At 35.8% G+C, this 16,812-nt stretch overlaps 1 protein-coding gene across 4 annotated transcripts in view; it reads right to left on the reverse strand.

Moving 5' to 3' along the window:
- The window catches only part of CERT1 (ceramide transporter 1), a 102,935-nt gene that overhangs the window by 79,092 nt on the left and 7,031 nt on the right, over nucleotides 1-16,812 (reverse strand). The gene's annotated exons all lie outside the window — the stretch shown is intronic.

Below are 16,812 nucleotides of genomic sequence, written 5' to 3' on the forward strand. Positions count from 1 at the left end.
AACACCTCATTTCACCCATTATAAAATTCCCTGCCACACATACAAATTTTGTCTCTGAAATAAGGATGTCTTACAAATGGTATCAACTTAAAATGGCAATGTGACATATAAAATAACAGTGCATCTTAAATTTGGTGGCATCAGACTCATTAAAATACAGTAATACTTTGCCAGAAGAACCTTCCCAGACTCATCCTACAATAAAAAATGCTAAAATAATTAAAGCCACTTAATAAAAATGTTACTTTAAGAGAGCAGAACCTAAGAAAAGATTCTTAGACAAGGTCAGTTTGAATAATCTCACTGCCCTCAAATGCGTGATGTCTTTTCCAAGACTGTATTTTCCCTTCGTAACTTGCAAATCTTAAAGAAAATATATAGGTAAGCAAACTGTAAGTATTAAGTATTCATTTCAATTTTTTTCATTTAACACACTGATTTGATATATCTCAATTTTGGGAATTTCTGAATAAACAAAATCCTGCTTTCAAAATTTACCCTGAAATAAAGGCTGGACCATGATGCAGGTAGCCCCCAATTTCTTAATTTTTAATATGCTTTGACATTGAAACCTGTGCTGTCCAATATAGTAGTCATTAGTCATGTATGGCTAGTCTGAACTAAAATGAGCTGTAAGTGTATAATACACACTGGATTTTGAAGACTTGGTAAAAAACAAAATGTAAAATATCTTAGTAATAATTTCTTATGACTGTATATTAGGATGACAATATTTTGGATATATTAAGTTAAATAAAATATAATTAATCAATCTCACTTGTTTTTCCTTTTTTGATGTGGCTACTAGAAAATTTTCTATTACTTATATGGCTTGTATATGTGACTAACATATTTTTATTGGACAACCATGATTTAAACCTTTCATGTTTATTTATTTATCCATGTAACCCAACCAACCAACGAAATATTTATGAACATCTATGATTTACCAAGTACTATTCAAGGCACTGGGGATACAATGCCGAGGATAAACAGGCATGGTTCTTAACTTTGCAGAACTCACGTTAACCAAATCAATCACACAAGAAATGTAAAACTTCAACTGTAAAAGCCATAAATAAGAACAGTACATTATGTTGAGAAAGCCTATATTACAAGTAATCTAATCAGGGGCACCTGGGTGGCTCAGTCAGTTGAGCATCCGACTTCAGCTCAGGTCATGATCTTGTGGTTTGTGGGTTCCAGCCCCGTGTCGGGGCTCTGTGCTGACAGCTCAGAGCCTGCAGCCTGCTTCGGATTCTGTGTCTCCCCTCTCTCTGCCTCTCCCATGCTCATGCTCTGTCTCTCTCTGTCTCTCAATAATAAATAAATGTTAAAAAAAAAAAAAAAAGGTAATCTAATCAGGTAGGCCAAGGTTTCCAAGAAAGTAATGGAATGGACAAAGGAAGAAAGAAAGAACATTCCAGACAGCAAGAAAAGCACATATAAATACTTATGGGCAGGAAAGAGCAGGCTTAGATAAGACACTAAAAGTGTAGCATGACTGGAGGGAGTCTGGTAAGAAATGAAGTTTAAGAAAAAGGTAGACCATGCAAAACCTCAAAATCCAAGATAGCCTGAAGCCCAGCAGAGAAAGGATAGTGTAATGCATTTTCTTTTCTTCCCTGGGCCTGAAATACTTCATTTCACTTTAGAAATTTAGATACTGGGGCGCCTGGGTGGCTCAGTTGGTTAAGCGTCCAACTTTGGCTCAGGTCATTATCTCGCGGTCAGGCTCTGTGCTGACAGCACAGAGCCTGGAGCCTGCTTCAAGTTTTGTGTCTTCCTCTCTCTCTGCCCTTCCCCTGCTCACACACTGCCTCTCTCTCTCTCAAAAATAAACATTAAAAAAAATTAGAAATTTAGGTATTAATTCTTTCATCTTAAATTACTTGAAGACATCAACAGACTCAAAACAAAATTCTAATGCTACAAAAATGTTCTGTGCAGCCCTGTGTAATGCAAAGTTTCATGCACTCCTATGCAAATCTGATGAAACTTTCAAAATCCTGAGAACATGTTTTCAAAGTATGAAGCAAAAATACATATAATTCTAAAGGAAACCAATTACATAACAAAAAAATTTAAGTTAAGGTATACTAATATACATACGTGTTATTTTTTTAGTTTTTATTAATATTTAATAAATATTAATGTCTGAAAGAGAGACAGCGTGTGAGCAGGGGAGGGGCAGAGAGAGAGGAGACAAAGAATCCAAAGAAGGATCCAGGCTCTGAGCTGTCAGCACAGAGCCTGATGCAGGGCTTGAACTCATGAACTGCAAGATCTGACCTGAGCTGAAGTCAGGCAGTTAAATGACTGAGCCACCCAGGCGCCCTGTATGTGTTATTTTATATTAACAAATTACTATCTAGTAGCAGTATGCCAATAATGCCATGGGACAGTATTTATAATTTCTGTTGGTGAAAAAGTCACAAATACTGATAATGTACTGTACTGTAATTTTTGACTACATTAATAAAGAAAATGCTAAATTTCAGCTAAAAGTTAGTAAAAATAAAGTTGTAATCTTTTCCCATGATGTTTGAAAATCCCTTGTAGATTTGGTGTAATGGAATTTTACTGGTAATGGTTTGCCATTAAAAAGAGGATCACCCACCTGTCCCAAGAATCATAAAAAGCAAACTTCTACATCTAAGCACATTTTCTATTATGTTAAAACTGTACTATTTTAGACTAAAAGGAAGAAGTGTTAGAAAGCAAATTAATATAAGTAAATATCTTCTTTATGCTGTGCTCTGACTAAAATATATTTTGGCTCAAATACCTTTATTTAGCTTCAATTATCTGATTTAATAATTCTGAATAATTTCTGGTGACTTCTGAAAATCAAACCCAGATCAGAAATATAAACATTGGGGTGCATAGGTGACTCAGTGGGCTAACATTCAACTCCTGATTTTTGGCTAGGTCATGATCTCATGGTTCATGGGATCAAGCCCTGCATCGGGCTCTGTGCTGACAGTGTGAAGCCTGCTTGGAATTCTCTCTCTCTCTCTCTCTCTCTCTCTCTCTCTCTCTCTCTTTCTCTCTCTCTCTCTCTGAATAAATAAAAACCTAAAAAAAATATATATAAAGATTTGCTATAGGTCAATTGACAGGTTTTCACACAGGTACTGTGCTAGGAACTGGGAAAAACCACCCAGTAAGGAACTTTTATTCAAATAATTTGATAGTAGAACCATGAAGATGCATTTACATAATGATAACATTACTGGAATGTTCCAAAACTTTGCCAGAAGTTATTTGATTGTAATAATTTTTTGTTAAAAAAAATTTTTTTTTAGGGGCGCCTGGGTGGCTCAGTCGGTTAAGCGGCCGACTTCGGCTCAGGTCACGATCTCGCGGTCCGTGAGTTCAAGCCCCGAGTCGGGCTCTGTGCTGACAGCTCAGAGCCTGGAGCCTGTTTCAGATTCTGTGTCTCCCTCTCTCTGACCCTCCCCCGTTCATGCTCTGTCTCTCTCTGTCTCAAAAATAAATAAATGTTAAAAAAAAAATTAAAAAAAAAATTTTTTTTTAATCTTTATTTTTGAGAGTGAGACAGACAGACAGAGTGTGAGCTGGGGAGGGGTAGAGAGAGAGGGAGACACAGAATCTGAAGCAGTTCCCGGCTCCGAGCTGTCAGCACAGAGCCCAAGGTGGGGCTCAAACTCACAAACCATGAAATCACGACCTGAGCCGAAGTCACACACCTAACTGACTGAGACACCAAGGCGCCCCTGATTATAATTACTTTATGATCAAGGCATATCTTAATGACCTTAACTTGGCTTCTAAAACTAATTCTTTCCAAGCCTTCTAAGTATCAAAAACAATTCAGTAATTTGAAAATATTCATGTCTTTCAAAAAAATTTCACTTTTACATAAAACTTACAAATATAACTGGAATCTGTTTCAACAAGCCTTCTAGATGCACAATGACGTTTGGGAACCAATGGGCTAATGGAAATCCTTGTACTATGAAATAGAAGTGGTCAATTACCATTCTTCTTGAAATAAAAATCGAAGGCACAAACCAAGAGAAAAGCACGTATATGAAAAGGCTAAATATATGTTAATATTTAGTTAGGTTATAAGGAGATTATTATGATGACTAAAGGAGGTAACATGTAAAACACCTAGCATAATGCTTAGCACATAACAGTTGCTTAGTCCATGTTTTATTTTGTTTTTAAGTCTATATATTTATTTTGAGACAGAGAGAGAATGGGGAAGGGGCAGAGAGAGGTGGGGAGAGAAATCCCAAGCAGGCTCTGGAGCTTCACTACTGGATAATCCAGTGCAGAACCTGACGCGGGGGCTTGATCTCATGAACTGCGAGATCATGCCCTGAGCTGAAATCGAGTCACACGCTTAACTGACTGAACCACCCAAGCGCACCAGAGTCCATGTTTTCTTTTTACAAAATCTTACAGTTAAGTAAAAAAGATGAGCAATGGTTTGTTGAAAAGTTGTGGCTTAGGTTGGGCCCAGAGAAAAAACAGGCTTTTAATAGTGGAGGAGGGAAAAAGACATTTTAGATCATGGAAAATTCAATGAACAATGCTAGCAGAAAATGTCAAGATGCCATTTGGACCAGCAGTCAGATTGACATATGGTAGATGTTCATCTGTTCAACTCATAACTAGTCCGTTTCTGAGACAATTACCTAACTTAACAATTTACCAAAGTCTGAACATTTCACATCCATTGTCCATTCAGATTGCTAGCACCAATAGCACAACTAATAGGAATTCTTCTGCCTTTATGTATAATGACTCCATTCAATTAAACGTCAGATCAAGGGGCACCTAGGTGGCTCAGTTGGTTGGGCGGCCGACTACGGCTCAGGTCATGATCTCGCCGTCCGTGAATTCGAGCCCCGCGTCAGGCTCTGTGCCGACAGCTCAGAGCCTGGAGCCTGTTTCGGATTCTGTGTCTCCCTCTCTCTGACCCCACCCCCCCCATTCATGCTCTGTCTCTATCTCAAAAATAAATAAACGTTAAAAAAAATTTTTTTTTAAATAAAAAAAAATGTCAGATCAAATATCAAAGTCCAGAGAACAAGCTGTTAAGAGAAATGAGATATCCATTCTTTACTTGAGCACAGCTATTTTTTAAGTGTGGCTCTCAAACTTCCGTATATATCAGAATCATTGAGACAGAATACCAAACCTCATAGCCAGAGTTCCTAATTCATTAGATCGGAGGTTGGGCCTGGGAATCTGCACTTCTGTCAAGTTCACAGTTGGCTTTGATGCTACTGGCCTGGAGATCATACTCTGAGAACAATGTTCTGTGCCCTATCTTCCTTTTTATTTAATACTTCCTTGTTTTCATGGAGCACATTTTCCAAAAGAAAGCTTTGTAGTAGTATGTGTATTTGTAAGTTTACTTTTTATTATGAGAATTTCCAAACCTATACAAAAATAAAGAATAGGATAATAAACCCCACACACCACTATTCAGCTTTAACAATTAACATTTCTGGCCATTCTTATTTCATCTATACCCTCCACCAATTCAAGCCTTTCCAGATGGGTTATTTTGAAGTAAATTCTAAACTTATCATTTCATCTGTAGATATGTGAGCATGTATCTCTAAAATAAGACATTTTAAATGCTGCAACAAGTAAATGTTTTGAGACATTTCAAAATGTTTTTATCTGCCCTTTTGGCATTTGTTTAATGGTCTGGCTGGATAAAGAGTTCAGTGTTGAAAATAATTCTTCAGAAGAATGAAGGCATGGCACATTGCATTCTAGCTATCAGTGTTGTTTTTGAGAAGTCCACAGTAATTTTGAATCCTTATCCTTTGTTGTGACCTGTTTTTCCCCTCTGGAAGCATCCACGATCTTCGTTCTTCCCAGTGATCTGACTCACTACAATGACATGTCCTTAATAATGGGTCCTTTTTCATCTATTATGCTGGCCTTTCAATGTGTAAACTCACGTCCTTTGACCCGTTCAATGTGTAAACTCACGTCCTTTACTTCTATGGATTTTTCTTGTATTCTTTTATTTATTTATTTTTATTTTCTTAATGTTTATTTATTTTTGAGAGAGAAAGAGAGACAGAAAGAGAGACAGAGCATGAGCGGGGGAGGGGCAGAGAGAGTGGGAGACACAGAATCGGAAGCAGGCTCCAGGCTCCGAGCTGTCAGCACAGAGCCCGACGCGTGACTCGAACTCACGAACTGTGAGATCATGATCTGAGCCAAAGTCGGACACTCAAATGACTGAGCCACCCAGGCGCCCCTCTTGTATTCTTTTATTGATGTTTCCTTTCTTCTCTGTTCTCTCTTCCTGAAGTTTCTACTCTTCAAATGTTAAAACTCTTGGATCATTCCTTCAATTTTATCTTTTCTCCTATTCGCTATCTTTATCTTCTCGATTTTCTGGGAAATGTTTATAATTCTATCTTCTAACCCTTCTGATTTTTTTAATCACTGCTACCATATTTATAATTTACAATAGGTCTGTTTTATTCTTTTTCTTTTTTATAGTGTACATTTTTGTTTCATGATTCCAAATGCTCTCATCTCTGAGAATACAGAGAAAACAAACTTTCTTCTTTATTTTTGTGGAATATTAGAATAGTTTGTTGGTTACTCTCTTGATCTCTTTCATACTGGAAACTTCATATGCCTGGTGATCTTAACCGTTCATTTTTAAGAGTTGGGGATCTATAAAGCTGACTGGAATCTGTAAAGTTATGCATGGTTAGTTTATCAAAGATGAGCTTCACTGCTGGATAATCCAGTTAGGCTACTTTGTTGGGGAAGTTCTGATGTTATCTTTAGGTCTTTCCTCTTGGGCTGGTCAGATTCTCTAGGAGTCCCCAGCAATTTACTGCCCTCAATGAGAATATCTGTCACCTAGTGTATGGGTAGCCAAGTGGGGAATGGGGGTAAAGTTAAGGTCTCAGCACCCACTTTGCACATTTCCCTTAATCACCTCTATTTAGTATCATTCCTTGATTTCAATAGTTTCTATTGCCTATTTCCCCACTCTTCAGCCTAGAGAGCACTATTTTTTTCTCTCTATAGAATAAACCTCTCCTCTTTGTCAGGTTGGTACAGGGATAAGTCAATCACCCAACTGCACAGTTGGGAGAGAAAAATCTGGGGATACGAGTGTTTCTTAAACTGATAATCAATGTATCCTCTGTATTTTTTTTTTTTTAAATCAAATTCCACCTCCGAATTCTTGTTTCAAGAGGTATCTGGTACTGCTAAAGTATTACATTATTGTGAATGTAAATCTCATTCCTAGCTTTTTCAAATGATAACTTAGGATTTGGATTTCTAGGATCTACTAATTTACTGTGCAGTCCATCAGTTTTTCAGCTTCTAAAATGCTCTCTTCTATTGTCTCCTCTCCTGTTCTCCCTTTTCAGGTTAAAGATTTTTTAATTCATTTACTATGGGCAAGGAGATAAAGTGGAGGTGATGAATTTCCTAATTTTTAATTTTAATGTTTTATTTATTTTTGAGTCAGAGAGAGACAGAACATGAGCAGAGGAGGGGCAGAGAGAGAGGGAGACACAGAATCCGAAGCAGGCTCCAGGCTCTGAGCGTCAGCACAGAGCCCGACGCGGGGCTCGAACTCACGAACCGTGAGATCATGACCTGAGCCGAAGTTGGACACCCAACCAACTGAGCCACCCAGGAGGCCCTGAATTTCCTAATTTTTAAAAAGCCAAATGCAACTCCTTGACATCTTTCATAACAGGAGAAAACTTCACTTCATGAAACTGGGTTTATGTGTAAGTTTCAGAAATCATTACCCAACCCTGTCCCTTGCTCTCAATACATTATCATTTCAGAGACCACCTTAATTTCTGGACGAGCTTCAATTCATCACAGTCTCTTGGGTCTCTTGGTTCCTTACGATCAATTTGTAAGTGACTTTTTCTTTTTTAAGTGATCAAGTATATTTTTAAAAGAAATAATTTTTGGATAATATATATTCTGTAATGTGGTGACCAAGAGAACATCTCATTCTTTATCAGCCATGGTCTTCTTCCTTCAGTGAAGAAACAACAAAAGTCAAGCCTACACAGTACTCACTCCAAAGAAGCAGCTCAACGGCAGTACCAGTGAATTCACTACATGATGAGGTGTAAGCAGGTAATTTGAAAACTAAAGCTTTCTCAATTTAAAAAAAAAAATTTTTTTTAATGTTTATTTATTTTTGAGACAGAGAGAGACAGAGCATGAATGGGGGAGGGGCAGAGAGAGAGGGAGACACAGAATCCGAAGCAGGCTCCAGGCTCTGAGCCATCAGCCCAGAGCCCGACGCGGGGCTCGAACTCACGAACTGTGAGATCATGACCTGAGCTGAAGTTGGACGCTCAACTGACTGAGCCACCCAGGCACCCCTAAAGCTTTCTCAATTTAATTAAGCAACAGTGCGCCCCTGTACACCCAAACTAAAAAATAAAAATTAAAAAAAAAATGAGAAATATCACCTCTGTACAAATAATGTATTTAATATCTAATAATAGGGCCAGCATCTTTGTAAATTATACTGGGAAATAGATAGCCTTCAAGGGCTCCTAAGAAATCAGAGCAAAAAGTCAGCAAAATAGGGGCGCCTGGGTGGCTCAGTTGGTTAAGTGTCCGACTTCGGCTCAGGTCATGATCTCATGGTTTGTGAGTTTGAGTCCCATACCAGGCTCTGTGCTGACGGTGCAGAGCCTGGAACCCATTCGAGTTCTGTGTCTCCCTCTTTCTCTGCCCCTCTCCTGTTCACTCTCAGTCTCTCTCTCAAATATAAATAAACATTAAAAAAAAAAGTCAGCAAAATATACATTCAAATATGATTATTTTAGAAATAGAGCAAGAGGGAGAGCAGGGGAGAAGGGCAGAGGGAGACAGAGACAATCTTGAGCAGGCTCTACACTCAGCACAGAGCTCAATGTGGGGCTCAATCCCACGATCCTGGGATCGTGACCTGAGATGAAATCAAGAGCTGGACGCTTGGGGCACCTGGGTGGCTCACTCAGTTAAGCATCTGATTTTGGCTCAGGTCACAATCTCGTGGTTTATGAGTTTGAGCCCCACATTGGGTTCTGTGCTGACAGCTCAGAGTCTGGAACCTATTTCAGATTCTGTGTCTCCCTCTCTCTCTGCCCAATGCCTGGTCGCATTCTGCCTCTCTCTCTAAAAAGTAAGCAATAAACATCAGAAAAATATGTAAGAATTGGATGCTGAAGTGACTGAGCCACCCAGCCATCCTACATTTAAATATATTTTAAATGTGATTTATTTTCTGATGATAGTGACAAAAATCAGTCTGTTAGGCTAGGAGAAGATATTTGCCAAATACATGTCTGAAAAAAAAAAACCCTATGTCTGATAAAAGTTATGGTATCTGGTAAACTTAAAGAACTTTCAAAACTTAGTATTAAAAAGACAAACAGAGGGCACCTGGGTAGTTCAGTCAGTTAATTGTCTCACTCTTGATTTCAGCTCAGGTCATGATTTCATGGTTCATGAGTTTGAGTCCCACGTGGGGGTCTGCACTGATAGTGTGGAGCCTGCTTGGGATTCTCGCTCTCTCCCTTTCTTTCTGCCCCTCCCCCACTCATTCTCTCTCTCCCTCTCTAAATAAATAAATAAACAAGTAATTGAAAAGGAGACAAACAGAAACAAAAGACTGAATGTACATATCACCAAAGAGATACAAGTAACAAGCAGATGAAAAGATGTAAAACATCAGTTATTATGAAAATGCAAGTTGAAACCACAATGAGGTATCACTACATAGCTACTAGAATGGTTAAAATAAAAAAACAAAAAGTAAAAAATAAGTGCCAACAAAAATGTTCAGCAACTGGAATTCACATGCATTCTTGGAAGGAATATAAAATGGTACTGCCACTTTGAAAAACAGTTTGGCAGTTTCTTTTAGAATTAAACATACACTTACCATATGACCCAGCAATCCCATTCTCAGTTTTCTACCCAAGAGAAATAAAAGCAAATATTTACACAAACAGCTGCATAGTGAATAGTGAATATTTACAGCAGCCTGCTTATAGCAGTCCAAATCTGGATACAAACACATATCCCTCAGTGGTGAATGAATAATTAACTGTGTGCATCTACATAGTGGAATAGTACTCAATAATACAAAGGAACAAGTTAGGGATACATGCAACAGCATGGATGACTCTCAATAGCATTATGGTAAAAAAAACAAACACCAAAAGCTTTATACTTACTGTATGATCCCATTTATATAATATTCTGGGAAAGGCCAAACTACAAGAGCAGTGATTTCCAGAGGGTGGGGATGGGGAGTCTATGGACTACAAAGGGGTAGGAGAGAACTTTCTGAGGTGTTGGAAACTGTCTATATCCTGATTGTAATAGTGATTACATGACTGTATACATTGATGAAAGCTATAACTGTATACGTAAAAGGGGTGAATTTTACTGGATGTAAATTACACCTCAATAAATCTGAGTTTTAAGAAGGCATGACATGACTTAAAAAAACAATAATAAATAGAACAAGGGGAAAAAAGTCTATCAGGAACATGCAGAAAGCATATAAAAACTTAACGTGTTTATATATACGTATTATAGAAAGACAGAAAGGAAGAGACAGAGAAAGAAAGAGTCAGTAGGTGGAAGAAAAGTGGTCATAGGAAATGCATGAGAATATGTTGAAATAGGAGGTGAAACATATCTTGACTCAAATAAGTCACCTGCATCTTTTTCTCCCTTAATAAAGGCTTTGCCAGATTCTCCTTTTCCTTTTTTTTTTTTTTTTTTTAAACTGCAGACTTTCTTTTAAATATAAGTATCTCACAAAGTAAACTTAAAGAAATCTGGGTGCCTTCTTTATGCCAAGACTGGACAAGCACCTTTATGTTATTTTGTTTAATACACATAATCATCCCATAGTTAGATCTTATCCCCCTTCATCTTTAATCAGGTAAGGAAGGTCAAACTCAGAGCAATTCAGTAACCTACCCAAAGGTAACTTTGGTGGTAAGAAGAGCCAAATGTAAACCCTGGTGTGACTTCAGAGACCATGAACGGTATGTTAAGCACTTTGGAAATTAAGATATAATGCTAAATAGGCACCTGGGTGGCTCAGTTGGCTAAGCATCTGACTTTGGCTCAGGTCATGATCTCGCAGTTTGTGAATTCAAGCCCCATGTCAGGCTCTGTGCTGCCAGGTCGGAGCCTGGAGCCTGCTTTATCTGTCTTTCTCTCTCTCTCTCTCTCTCTCTCTCTGCCCCTCCCCAGCTTGCGCTCTCTCTCAAAAATAAAATAAACATTAAAAATAAAAAGATATAATGGTAAATAAAAATACTAAATAAAAACTGGTGTATGTGAAGCTTAAAAGACCTTCAGGAAAATTAGGAAAACAAGCCCCTTGCTGTTTTAAGCACGGAAATCTAGAAAATTTTGTATATTTCTTGCTTTATGGAAACTTCAAGGCTAAAATACAGACTATATTTATTATAGAGATTTAAGAGAAGGCATTAATACTAAGTCACAAATTTAAAGAGCTACTTTTTAAATATTTAACAGGCATGTTCCTGCAAGTCTTACACAAAATAAAATGCATCACATATACATTTTTTCCTATGTCATGACATGGGATACAATAACACCAGATGGGAATCAGGAGACTTGTGTTACAGTCTTAATTCAGATTATTTTGTATTATGGGTTGAATTGTGTGCTTGATATGTATGCTGAGGCCTGCGTACCTTAGAAACTAACTTTACTTAGAAACAGGGTAGCAGAGATGTAATTAGTTAGGATGATGTCACACTGGAGTAGACTAGGCCCCTAATTCATTATGACTGGTGTCCTTATAAAAAGGGGAAATTTGGACATGAATAAGCCCACAGAGAGAACACTATGTGAACATATAAGCAAACATGGAAGAATTGCATCTACAAGAAACAGAATGCCAGATAGCCAACAAACAAGCAAAAGCAACAGAAGGAACCCACCCTGATAACACCTTGATCCAACTTCTAGTCTCCAGAACTGTCAAACAATAAATCTGTTGTTTAAGCCACACAGTTTGTGGTATTCTGTTATGGTAACCCTAGCAAACAAATTACATTCTGTAATTACATAATTCTGAGCAAATTATTTTGACATTTTGGGGCCTACATTTCAATAGATATACTTTTTTATATTTTTCTTACAAAAACCTTTTACCAAACATTTTAAATATTTCCTATTATATTTGAATTATTTGAGTTACATTATAGGAGTTACACTCGTTATCTAAAGATAGAAGATAGTATTTCCAAATGAACTGAATAGCTTATTATTATCTTATATTATTATCTTATATCTTATTATCTTAATAATCTAAGATTCTAATTTCTTTTAGAAATTCAGACGTGAGTGTTCTTAGAATGAGAATTATCAACTAATATTTTATCCCGTGCTTATACTTGCGTACACCCTCCTCTTTCCACCAGTTCAATGTAGCAAAATTACACAGTTGATAAAAGGCCAACTTCTTAATTTCTCACTAATCTGGAGTTCCTTGTATAATGAATGATTGTTTATGGCACTACTCATCTTTGGTGATATCTAATTTGCTGAACATTATTCTGTATCATAATTTCTTATTTTAAAATTTTTAGGGAGTCTGGGTGGCTCAGTCAGTTAAGCGTCCGACTCTTGATGCTGGCTCAGGTTGCGATCTTGCTGTCATGAGATCGAGGCCCGTACTGGGCTCTGCGTGGAGCATGGAGCCTGCTTGGGATTCTCTTTCTCCCTCTCTCTCTGCCCCTCCTCCACTGGTACATGCATATTCTCTTTCTCTCTCTCAAAATAAGTAAACATTAAAAAAAAAACTTTTTAGATCTAATTACTCTTTAACACTTAAAATTTTTTGTTTAGTTTTATAGTTTTCTTCAATTTTGAACACTTCCTTCCCTTGCTTTTACATCTCTATTGGCTTCTTTAATTCTGCCAGAATCTTTCAACTTTCTTCCAACCCTACGTACCTAAGAACTATTTGGCTTTAATTTTTAAAAATCTAACCATAAACATTTTCACTATCTTTCAGTTTTCCTTCTGAAAATATTAAACCATAAAATTGGTGGATAAACTTACGTATAACCCACCTCTAAGAGTAATAGGAATTTCATTCATTTGGTAATTAAAGAAGTTCTACAAAGTTTCAGGTACACAAAGGCAAATACCTAAGGTGAGACCTGGGACTACAGACCCTAGGCAAACCAATTCTAAAGACATTACTATTTCCGTTATACCAAATATCTCTACCTACCTAATTCCCAAAATATCTTATCTCAGTAAATACAAACAAACCACTTCTTTTATCTTCATGAAAGGATCATGAATTGTTGGTTGACAAACTATTAGTATTATAATTTTAAACATGGTACAAAGAGAAGGAATACACAAATCAAGTGAACAGAAGAGAGTGTAGAAACAACTGCAAATACACATGGGAATTTATAGTGAAGGTGACATTTCAATCCAGTGGAGAAAAGGTGAATTATTCAATTAATGGCATTAGAATACATAGTCATTTGACGAAAAATAAAAAAGCTAAATTCCCCTATCACTCTTTAGGCTTAAAATAACTCCCACAGGAATAAAACTCAAATATAAATTTTACATGAAAATATAATTACATATTATATTGTATATAGTCTCTGAAGTAGGAAATACCTATCTAAACATAACTAAATGCAGAAGCCATAAAGGAAAGGTCAGTAAGAGTATGTAAAAAATTATAATTTCTGTAAGGCTATAGAAGACTATAAAACAAGGTAAGAATAAACAAATGACAAATTGGGGAAAATATTTGCAACAAATATGATAAATGGCCAATTATCATGTTATCAAGAGCTTCTATAAATCAATAAGGAAAAAAAGAGAACAAGAGATGAATAAATGATTGGAAGAGGAAAAAGAAATATAAATGAGCTATAAACAAAGTACTCAATCTCATAAATAGAAAATGCAATTTAAAATATTAAGGTACTATTTTTATCTAGTAGATTGACAAATATTTTAACATTTGCCAAAACCTAACTTCCTCAATACTTCAGGGTATGGGGAAATAGAGACACTCATACATTATTGGTAAGAGTGAAAAGTGGTACTCTTTTGAAAGAGCCATTTGACAGTAACTATAAAGAAATTTTAAAATAAGTTTGTTCCTACAGTAGTCATTCAGTAAAAAATCAGATATGTTCTAAATGTCCAAAAAAAGGGAGGAGGCATATAAACAAGATATGGTACATCCATACAATTCAAGAGAATGTAGTAAACACGTCCAAGTCATACTAAAAGAAAATAAGGTAAAGAACAATAGATTTAGTATGATACTATTTGTGTAAATAAAAATGAAGGACATAAACATACAAACGCTTGTATGGGCATACAAATTATTGGAAGAAAACATCAGAAATTTAACTTTATTCCTTGAGTGCAGGACTAAGAGCAAAGAGAAACATTCACTTTTTCATGCCACAGATTACATCTTTTTATCAGGAGTGTTTTATTTAAAAACAGAACTTTAAAAATAAAGAACAGTTTAAATATTCCATAAACATTGTTTTTGATTGAAGAAATACAATTAACGTATATTGAACACCTCCCATGGCTAGTTTTGTAGCACAGACTGGATCTTAAGCAAATAAATTATAAATAAACTATTATAATTCTGAAATTCAACTTTATCTTTCTATAATCATTTACTCTACAAACAGATAGTTCATTTTTCATAAAGTGAAAAAAGTATTGCTTTTCTTCTTACCCACTGCTTTCAATCCCTTCACATTAATTATTTCCAAGTAACAAATTCTCCCAGGAAATATTTTGTTCCTTGAAAGTATTTGACTCAATTCATTATCACAAAGCTAAAGAACATGATTAAAATAATTAAGAATGACTTCATTGTTAAACTAAAATAAGAGCGAATTTAACAATAAATTAGGTTCTATCAGAAAAGGTGGGCTCAGATAGTAGGTTCACCAATAAGTAGTATGTTAAGGTTACAGCAAAGTCACGATTCAAGTCCAGATTTCTCCACATATGAATACTGTCTATTTTATAAGATGCCATGTGAGCAAATTCAACACTGCCATTTATTTTTTGTCTTCAGAGGTGAAGTGATATATATCATAGCCCATATTTAAGAAAAGCAAAGGCTACCTATTTAACAGAGATAATTAGTATTACATTTTTGTTATTTAACTCAAGTACATGTTCTATTTGTAAACCTCATTGTCAGAAACTCATAGAATTCAGTTGTATTTTATAACTTCCTTGATATATGGAACAGTGAACCTGTGAACCCACAGTCAAGGAAAAGACTGAAAGTTGAAGGAGTTCAGGAATATAAATGCTTGTGTTTCTCCTTACCACTTGTTTTACAGTCTCTAAGACTACCACTCAGAATTTGCTGCCTCATTCATCTTTTTAACCTTCCCTACCACTATTTAGCTTAGTGAACACCACTAGATTCCTTCCTCATCTCTTTCAAATTGTTTCATTTTCCCACCCATTTCTTTGACCCTATACCACAATGAAAGATCTGTAGGCAAATATAGGTATAACAAAAACAACAACAAAACTACAAAGAACAGGTTTTTTTTTTTTTTCTGAGTAGATGCAATGTAATTATTTACTAAAAATTTTTTTCCTTCAATAAGCCATGCACTATTACCATAGTTCATAACTCAAAACTATATTTAACTCTACAGAAACAAGCATAGTACTCTAGGAATACTACTATTTAGTAAACAATAAAGATAAAGTTTCATTCATCCCCATTTTCACATCAACCAACAGCTTATTTCCAAAGTGTAGTAGCTAATAAGCATCTGACAAGATACAAAAGGAAGGAAGGATAGGAAGACTGGAGGAAGGACATTTCAAGATTGTAAAACACGTTTCTATCCACTGTTCTGTCCTCTAGCATATACAATAATCTATCTCAAGGGAAATAAAACCCCAAAATACAAAACTAGAAACAACTTCAAAATACACCATAATGTACAACATACAAGTCAAAATAAATACTGAGCTTTTATATGTTCAAAATATTTCTTTAAAATTGTCCCTACAAATGGAGAGTAGTAGTTTCATTCTTAATACTTACAAACAATTCCTCTATAGGTTTTTCCCACTCAACACTCAACTAAGTTTGTTTTCAAACTTTGAACATATATGAGGGGCAGAATGTACCAAAAAAAACCAGAAAAAAACTGTTAAGATTTCTGACCTGAGTCAGATTTAGAAATCGACACAGATTCAAAGTATACTTTTTATTTTTACAAGCAATATAAATTTTATCATAATGTGAATTCTCTTTGAAAGTATCAGTATAATCTATCATTAAGTTTTAACATACCCATTTCTGGATTTTAAGACAACAGTTCCCTTAACTGACCTCCATTTAACAGTCCTGTTTTAGCCAACACTTTTTTTTTACTTTTATTAAATAATGCCATGGCATACTGACTACTCTCAACTTGTAGGCTATTTTTAATATATTTAAGCACTTCTGATCTCACAGGTTGAGTTATGTTTAACAAATCAGTTGGTTGTTCCCAAACCTGTTTATGCCAGTTTACTTGTGATCCTTGCATAACTTAATTAATATTAGGTAAGTCTATGGAATACAAGTGCAAAAAGAGCGTTGTTTCTATGTAAACTAAGTTGAATGCAAACTAAGTAGAATGACTCAATAAAGGTGAGTCATTCTTTAAAAAGGTATTGAATTAGACAAAGGTGAGACATCTGTAAAATATTAAGGAAAACATAAAAAAGTCAGAA

Source organism: Panthera uncia (assembly GCF_023721935.1).
Source record: "Panthera uncia isolate 11264 chromosome A1 unlocalized genomic scaffold, Puncia_PCG_1.0 HiC_scaffold_17, whole genome shotgun sequence".
Classification (NCBI taxonomy): Eukaryota; Metazoa; Chordata; class Mammalia; order Carnivora; family Felidae; genus Panthera; species Panthera uncia.